This window comes from Arachis ipaensis, chromosome B01, assembly GCF_000816755.2.
Source record: "Arachis ipaensis cultivar K30076 chromosome B01, Araip1.1, whole genome shotgun sequence".
NCBI classification, from domain to species: domain Eukaryota; kingdom Viridiplantae; phylum Streptophyta; class Magnoliopsida; order Fabales; family Fabaceae; genus Arachis; species Arachis ipaensis.
Genome location: NC_029785.2, coordinates 57,934,413 through 57,942,582, shown reverse-complemented (window position 1 = coordinate 57,942,582; position 8,170 = coordinate 57,934,413). Strand labels below are relative to the sequence as shown.

General features: G+C 37.0%; 1 long non-coding RNA gene across 1 annotated transcript; it reads left to right on the top strand.

The window, feature by feature from the left end:
• On the top strand, positions 1,774–2,573 carry LOC110270302. The gene is made up of 3 exons (XR_002359704.1): positions 1,774–2,087; positions 2,170–2,256; positions 2,484–2,573. It is a non-coding gene; the product is annotated as an uncharacterized LOC110270302 (long non-coding RNA).

Here is an 8,170-nt window from a genome sequence, read left to right as displayed (position 1 = left end):
AACCTGGAAGAACAAATAGAACAAATATATGTCTTAGATGAAATCAGTTTTATATAATAGAAACATATCTGACTATAATTTTATTTTTGTTTACAGCAAACAAAAGACCTTAAGTGTGCAACACATTTGTTAAATGATAAATTCAGAAACATGAGTGAGGAGAAGAAAACGATTGTGAGGGATTTGGGATTCGGTGGCTTGATGCACATCCCACCACTAAGGGTGCATCACCAAGTGTTAAGGGAGCTGGCTAACAACTTCAAATTAGGGGAGAACAGACTGGAAACCGGATACGGTTCTTTTAAAATAACACAAAAAAATAGGTGATGCGCTTGGCATCAATGCAACAGGTAACTCGCTAAAAATTATAGGTGTATATTAACTGACGCTTGGGTGTATTTTAGTTGATGCTTGGATGTATTTGAACTGATATTCATACTTTGTTGTTTTCCTTTTTGTAGGAGGTCTATTTCCTCAGAAAGTCAATTATAAGAAATTTTCTGACGATGACAAAGAAATTTTTAGAAGATTCTAGGGTAAGACCCTCAAAAGTCTTACAGATGAGATGATGGATATTGGCGTTGGTAACGAAGAGGATCGCCTAATGTTCAAGAGAATTTTCATCCTCTATATACAGATGGCGTTCCTTTTACTAACGACAATAAACAAAATCTCGCCTGTACACCTGGCGCCAATTTTTGAGATGGACACCATAACAGAGAGAAACTGGGGAGGGCATGTTTTGAGTTTTATCGTCAAGGGCATAACCGACTACAAGGAGAAAAAGAAAAAGGCAATTGATGGCTGCCTCTTTGCCCTGATGATAATTTATTTTCATCTTTCTAAAAATAAAGGCAAGAAGAGGGCTGAAAGACCGCAAAAACCCTGGATTGCCAACTGGAGTAAGGAGCAGTTGGACGAAAGAATGACGGCAGAAAGAGAGGAAAATATGGTAAGTGAACATAATATGTTGGGTGTATTTTATTTACCTGAATGCTGCTAACTAAAATTTCTAATGTTTCAGGGGAATGTAAAGATGGCGCAAACAAGAGAGAAAATGAAAAAAAATAGAGAAAAAAAATAAGAAATAAAAAAAAACAAAAAAAGGAAGGCAAGTTCAACATCGTCTTCGGAGCAAGAAATAACTGATAGTGACAGTTCTACCTCTGAGTCTGAGACTCAAGAAGACTCAGAGGATTCACCAAGAAAACAACCCAGCAAAAAGGGGAAAAAATAAGTACCATACTTGGGTGTATTTTCTTTATCGAGTTGGGTGTATTTTGTGGAACCATTTGGGTGTATTTTGTTTATGAAGTTGGGTGTATTTCGTTTATTATGTTAGGTGTATATTGTCCATTCAGTTGGTTGTATCATGTGCATTCATTTGGGTGTATTTTATATCTTTAGTATGTTCTAAATAATGATTGTTTGCCTTCCAGAATGGACTCCAAAAAAAGGAAGAAGAGTCAAGAGGATGAGGATTCTGATTCAGAATCTGAATCAACTGATGAGTAATGTTATGAAATTATTACTCCTTTCTTTTGGCTTAATTATCAAGATTTCGTGTATTAACTGAAGTGTCTCTTATTAACTTATAGAAGCGAAGAATCATTACCGGTGAAGAAGCAAAAAAAAAAGAAAAAGACACAAAGAACACCAAAAAAGTAAGCACTTCTTTGGATAATATTCTGTGATAAAATTAATTTTTTATTTCTGATTCATACTTGTTTTTTCCACCCAGAACACAATCCAAAAAGAAAAAGGTTATTGTTGAGCATTCATCTCCTGAAGAAGATCAATCCTATGATGGGTACAGTACTTCGTAAGCTATATTACCGTCTATCATCATAATTATTTTTGTTAACATCTTCTTTTATGAATGTAGTGACAGATATGAAATAGGAAGTGAAGATCTAGATGAATTGTTAAGGGAAAACAATGAAAAATCTGCTGCAGAGGGGTATATCTTCTTGGGGTGTATATTTCAGATTTTAGTGTGTTTTCTTTGCTAATAATTGTTTCTTGTTTCGCAGGGAGAAGGAAGCTGACATGCGATCGACAGAAGGTCGCTATGTCTCCTCTGAAACGTAAGAAGCATTATCTAATAAAATCTTGTTATCATGATTTACCTGTATCATATTTTGTCTGAATAATGTGAAATCTGTTTAGAATACCGGACGTGAACTTGGGAAGTGATGATCCTTCCTCTCAAGGACACACAGAACAAAGTAGTGTAAACAGGCCGGCAGAGAGCATGTAATTTTTCTTTCAACTAACCGTTACTTTTGTTCTTTTATTACCTTCTACTTCTAATTCTGTATATATTTTTTTTAGAAAAAAAAGCCCTTTATTATTTTATTCGAGAAAAAAAAGGCAGGAAAAAAAAGCAAAAACTGCAAGTATGTAAGTTCTCAAAAAACAAAGCCTGTCTTCCTTTTGAATTGTTCGGGTGTATTTTTTGACTCTCTTTGGGTGTATTTTAGGTTGAGTCTGGTTCAAGAGTCAGCCAGTGAGCTGGCTGATTCGAATATAATGGTTGTGAGGGAAGAGACACCGTTGGAAGCGCTTGCAATGTGAGTTTTTCAAGAATATTTCAACCTTATAACCTTATTATTTTCAAAGGCGTTGTTAACCTTTCATTTTTCTTCTTGTTTAGAGTTCCGATTCAAGTTTTCGTGCCAGTATCCCAAACAACCACCGTGCCAAAATTTGAAGAAACACCTGAGACAGAGTTTGAACCAACCCCTCTGCTACAAATTGAAAGAACTAAAAAAACGTAAGAAATAGTATTGGGTGTATATTTGTTTAGAGTTTGGGTGTATATTGGGTTACAGTTCGGGTGTATATTTGCTTACAGTTTGGGTGTATATTGTTCCTGAATAGTTTTTTTTACGCCATGATTAATTTTGTGTAACTGTGCAGCACTCCTGAACCCCCCCCCCCAAACAACTTGAAGAAAGCACAGCCACACTTCCCCCAGCTCCATCTAAAAGGTAAGTTCATCAGACTAAAATCAATCTTTGCTTATCATCCGTATATTCTTACTCTTATAATACGTTATACATGATCACGCAGTTATCCAGCCGAAGAAGACACTGCTGCGCTGATGATGATGGCACGGACAGCATCGTATGTTCCTAAAACAGATCCAATGCCATCATTCAGCCTGGGCTTCACTGATTCAAGCCAAGAAGAAGCAGCAACGCAGGAGGGAGCGTCAACGCAGGAGGCAGACAGGGCAAAAACTCCAGAAACTGCAAATTTGCTAGAACAATTAGAGGATTTGGTACAAAAAATAGCAAGCAGTGTGGCGAAAGAAGAAAGTAAAAGTCCACAAATTCAAAAGGAGACTGGCGGAGAAAGTTCTGGAAAGTTTGAAACTCCTGCGGGAATAAATCAGAATACGGGTGATATGAAAGAGAAGTGCTACATCTGGGCGATGCGAGTGAAGACATACGCAGATGGCAGTACTAACGAGTTTGACAACCTGTGCACTCTGATTGCCCAAGACAAATACATTTTGAATAGAATGCACCTTGCATTGCTCCAGGCAGGAAGTTATATAGAATCTGAGGTAATATTAGAATAACATTAATGTTTTAACACCAAAGTTAACTGCAATGTTTATTAATGTAAATTGATTTCGGCATATATTTCTAGATTGTATCTGCCATGTGCCTCATCCTCAACCAGAAAAATGATAAAAGGTTTCAAGAACAAGTATACTGTCTCCCCCTGATATTGTGGTAAGTGTTACTTCTACGAATTTTGGCTGTATTTTTTGTATTCCTTAGGGTGTATATTCTTTGATCAACGGGTCTGTTTTTGTATTCATTTGGGTGTATTTTTTACGTTCAATTGGGTGTAAGTTGTGTAGTCATTTGGGTTTATTTAAAGTATTCACTTGGGTGTATTTTCAGTATTTCATTTGTTGTTTCACAATTGTTGCAAAGCATGGCCGTTTCGAAGTACCCAAACGGGGAATTCATATCACCTAAAACTAATAAAGAATTCAAGGTGGAAGACTACCCAATGTTTATTCCCTTCATAGATGGAAAAAAATTAGCTTCACATCGATATGTGAGTTTTCATTTTTAAAATTTGTTAGTACCGTTCTTTACTTATATGCCAAATAAAATAACACACTGTTGAAATTTGGCAATCCTTCAAATTTTTGCGCCTGTTTGCTACTCAGGCCATTGGTGGTTATGGGTGATTGATACAACAAAGGGGAGATTTTATATACTTGACCCGCTACACAAAAAAGCTCCAAGCGATGAGAGAAAGCAGCTTAATAAATTCACTGTAAGTTGGCTCTGTGTTCTTTATTTTAATAGATAGGTGTATTTTAATAGATAGGTGTATGTTTTGATTTGGGTGTAAGTATGTTCTCTTTTGGGTGTATTTCATTCGGGTGTATTATTGATTTGTTTTGTTTTTTAAGGGATATGTAATTTCAAGAATTAGAGCATATACCGGCGGGGCACCTCTAAAGAAAAAGGAGAATGAGTTGGAAATTAAAGCAACATACGTTAAAATCTCAGGCCAAAAATCAAGGTATAAATTTGTGACTCTGAACATTAAACTTTCCTAAATGAGATTTGTAATTTATTTTCTTCGTTTTCAGCTATGACTGTGCTATTTACGTTATGAAGTGGCTTAAGTTAATTGAGCCCGAAAACATTAAAAGGGCGAAGTATGAATGGGATAATTGGCCACAGGTAACTGTCTTTAAAACTATATAACTCTGTATTACTTTACTGGAATTAATATTGTTATTTAAACAGAATATACTTTTTAATTGTAGGAGGAGGTGGACCACTATAGAGTAGAATATGCTTCGCGGATACTATTCAGTGAAATGAATAAAGAGAGAGATCAAGCAATTAGAGCGAGTAATGCAATAAGACTGTCCAAGCTATCCTCAGTATTATTGAGTCCATTTTGTCAGATAAATTCTACTGATATAGAAACTGAGTAATCTAACTGCTAGCTAGTTTGTAAATTGAACAAATGCTGTAAAAATTTGCCATTTATAAACAACTTCTATTCAATGAAATTTTTTTCCATAGTTAAACTGTCTGTGCTGTATTCAAAAGCTCTGTATTACAGGTGGTAAAATATGAAGGAAAACATCAAGGCAGGTCTAAACACAAATTATAAACTTTTACACCGAACGGAAGTTTAATATACACCCAAGATTGCTTAAATATACACCCAAACTGTCTGTGTTGTTAAATTGTCTGTGCTGTATTCAAAATGTATGAATTACAGGTAGTATAATATGAAGAAAAATATCAAATTAAATATACACCCATAACCTGCGATTTTTTACACCCAAAGAAAGTCGAATATACACCCTGAGATCTACCCCCTGATGCTTTGAGCCTAAAACCCTGAATCCTAAACACTTAAAACCTAAACCCTTACCCCTAACCTGTAAACCCTAAAAACCTAAACCCTAAATATATGTATCTATATGTAGAATGTGAATCACAAGAAAATTAAGAAAAATACACCCAAAAGAACAGTGCTTTTACACCCATATTCTGTAACTATACACCCAAAGAGTTATCCCCTGCTCCTGGTACCCTGAACTGATAATTCATAACATGTCCTTGATATTGGCTGGAATTTGAATGCACCACTGATGCAGCATCAAACAAGTTTATCTAAATATAAGAAACTCACATATTAGCTAAACTATTAACGAGAAAAATAAACTCAATTACCACAAATTTAAAGAACATTACTTTTACCTCGCTTAAAACTTTCGTTTTCTTCTTCTTTGTGGCATTTACAATTTGTTTGTCCAACTTTGAACCTAGCCTATTTTTGGACGTCCTCTTGTTCGAATCCTTGGCGGGCTTTGAAGCTCGTTAACGGATTCCAAGTTGGCGTCTTCGTGGGATAAAGAAGATGTCCCCTTCCTTTTGGCTTTTAATGATTCCATCTCAGCCATGATGTTATCGTATGCACAGTGCAGAATTGCAGTCAGCTCCTCCGATTCGGATGCAAATTCGCAAATATTTTGCGAACGAAAAACCAATTGGTCAAACCTCTTGCTTCTTGGCTCCAACAGTGGCTCGTCGTGGCTGCTCTTGATGTGTGTGTGTCGCCTCTTTACCTTCTTGCTCCATCGTTCCAGTATATATCTCGGTGACACTTGGCTTACTTGTTCAAAGCTTAACACGCTTAGTGTGTGACGACACAGTATACCTCTCGACTCGAATAATAAGCATTGGCATTTTACCTCGGCTGCAACTGAGTCGTACGTAACCACAAACTTGTTGAATATTGAGCTGGAAACTTGTTCTCCGACTTCGTATACTGAATAGCCTAAAGCGGAATTCGTTAATCTGGTGATGCAATTTGCCTTTCCTTTGAATTGCGCTTGGACTTCCATAAACTTTTGATGAGTATACACATCTTGAAACTGAGCTTCAATGGAGGACTTGGTTGCACACGGTATGACCGTATGAAAATCTGCAGCATTTGATTCTCTCTCTGCTTGCGCCCGGCTTCCGAGGCAATTATCGTATTGTTTGACGAACTGAATAAGCGAGCTGTTCCGGGTGATAAACTTGTTAAAAAATGAATACATGCTCTCGCTCATTTGTGTGCTTCTCATCCCTGCCAAGAAGTGGTGATCCAGATAGATAGGAACCCATATATGACGGTCTTCATACAGATCTGCAGAATACACCCAAACACAGACTATAAATACACCCGAAAAAACATGCAATTTACACCTCTGCTGCAGATTTTTAACAAACATTACCTGAAAGCCACTTGTTGTCCACAAGACCAAAATTCAGCAGAAAATCATTCCAATTCCTATCGAATGAGTCTTTGCTATGAGAGTTCTAAACAACTTGGCTCATTTCTTGTTCAATATCTGCATGTCCCTTGTACCCGTTTAATTTGCTTGGTATCTTCTTCATGATGTGCCAAATATACCAACGGTGAATTGTTGTTGGCATATAGGCCTCTAAAGCCCTTTTCATTGATGCGCATTGATCGGTGAGAAACCCTTTCGGAGCGTTTCCTCCCATGCAACAAAGCCAACATTCAAATAACCATTTGAATGATTCAATTTCTTTATTTTTCATCAAAGAGCATCCGAGAAGTGTTGACTGACCGTGGTGATTCACCCCGACAAAAGAACCACAAACCAAATTATACCTGAAACAAATTACCATAGTGCAGAATGCAAAATCATTAGGTACACCCAACAAATGCTTCGTATACACCCAAAAAAACAGCCAATATACACCTCTGCGGCAGATTCATAAAAATACATTAATTTAGCATTATAAACAGGAACAGTTTGTTACCTATTTGTATTGTAGGTGGTGTCAAATGAAATAACGTCTCCGAAATACTCAAAGGTAGCTCTACTTCTTCCATCGGCCCAAAAAGCCAGCTTAATCGATAGATCCTCCTCGAGTTCGAGCTCAAAAAAGAAATTCTGATTCTTCTCTTTCATTCTTAACAAATATTTCCCGAATTTCTTTGCATCTTCTTGTTCGGAAACATTCCGCACTTCCCTGGTAATGTAATTCCTCACATCCTTTTCGATAAAATTTAACTCGCGGTGACCCCCAGCAGCCGCAACAAATGATTGGTAGGTTTTGCTTGGTCTGATACCGGCCTCCTCATTATTCTCTATTGTACGACAAATGGACATGCTTAGTTCCCTGTGCTGTTTGAGCATCTCTGCTTTACTTGGACAGCAGGGGTGTGAATGATCCAGCACAACCTTTGAAATGATCCCAGCACCGACATCCTTCAATGTGTGTATATAAATTCTTGCAGGACAGTTTAAACCGGCTGTCGGATTAGTCTTCTCGGTCAGAGATATTTTAGATTTCCATTTTCCCTCTCTGCTACATGTAATCAATTGATTCTTAATCTCGTTTTCCTTCCTATTTGTGCTCCGAACTCTTGTAGAAAAACTTGCAGCCTTGGCGTAGTTCCTGTAAAATTTTCCAGCATCTTCAAGAGTGGTAAAGGTCATTCCAACCTTCAGAACAAACTGGTCATCAACAACAGAGAGAGGCGGCAGAATACACCATGTCAAAAACTAAAAATACACCCAATCATTGCTGATATAATACACCCGAACCGAAACAACTCAACTAAAATAACAAAAAAAAACCATAAACTG